Source organism: Arachis ipaensis, chromosome B03 (genome assembly GCF_000816755.2).
Source record: "Arachis ipaensis cultivar K30076 chromosome B03, Araip1.1, whole genome shotgun sequence".
Lineage (NCBI taxonomy): Eukaryota > Viridiplantae > Streptophyta > Magnoliopsida > Fabales > Fabaceae > Arachis > Arachis ipaensis.
The window spans coordinates 105,795,214-105,796,546 of record NC_029787.2 but is presented as its reverse complement, the minus strand read 5'-3'; positions in this window follow the sequence as shown (position 1 = coordinate 105,796,546).

The following is a 1,333-nucleotide window of genomic DNA, read 5'->3' as shown; positions in this document are numbered from 1 at the left end:
AGAAGACAGAGGAAAGCAGAGATTCAGAAGACAAAGCATCTCCAAAACTCCAACATATTCTCCATTACTGCATAACAAGTAACCTTTAATCCATGCTCTATTGTTTATTTGCAATTCAACTGATAAACATAATTGACTTCCTGACTAAGATTTACAGGATAACCATAGATTGCTTCAAACCAACAATCTCTGTGGGATTCGACCCTTACTCACGTAAGGTATTACTTGGACGACCCAGTGCACTTGCTAGTTAGTGGTACGCGTTGTGAAAAGTGTGATTCACAATTCATGCACCAAGTTTTTTGGCGCCGTTGCCGGGGATTGTTCGTGTTTGAACAACTGACGGATTATTTTGTTGCTTAGATTAGGAAAAATTTTCTCTTTTTTTTGGTTTAGAGTCTTTTATTATTTATCCCTTGTTAAAACACTTTAAATTTATAGCTCAGTTAATTAGAACGTGGTGTTTATGTTCATGGTAATTGGCTATCATATTTTTCAAAACCTTTTTCAAAAATAATTTTTTTTTATTAAATCCTGTGCCAAACTTTAAGTTTAGTGTTTTCAAAAATAATCTTTCTTAAAATTTCTTATTAAGGTCCCATAACTCATTTGGCTAGAGCGTTAATCTGTGTTCTTGGTAATTGGGTTAGAATCTTTTATACTCTTTTCAAAACCTTCTTTTTCAAAAATATTTTTTTTTTCTCTTTTTTTTTTCTTTTTTCTCTCTATTAAATCTTGTGCCAAACTTTAAGTTTGGTGTTTTCTTGTTGATTTCCCTTTGATTTTCGAAAATTTTGGTTTGGGCTCAGCAAAGTCCAGCTAAAGATAATAAAGAAGCGCTTGTTGGGAGGCAACCCAGCCATGGGGCATCAATCTTCTAAGCATTTTTGCCCTATTTTTATTTTTATTTGTTTATATAAAGTTCACTGACACTAAGGTACAAAATCATTTGTATAAATTTACAGGGTTACAAAAGGAATCAGCACATAAAACAGAGTAAAAGAGCTCAATGGCAAGAAAACGCCAGTAAAGGGGCATTTTGGGCGTTCAGCGCCCAAAATGGGCATCCACTGGGCGCTGAACGCCAGTAATGGCAGCATTTGGGCGTTCAACGCCAGAAATGGCCACCCACTGGGCGTTGAACGCCAGGAATGGCAGCAACTGGGCGCTGAACGCCCAGGAGATCAGCATTTGGGCGCTGAACGCCCAAAACAGGCAGTGTTTGGGCGTTCAAACGCCAGGAGGACAGGGAGGAGCCAATTCCAGTAAACCCACACGTATTTCCATTTTAATTTCAAATTTTATGCTTCAATGCATGATTTTTACATGAACA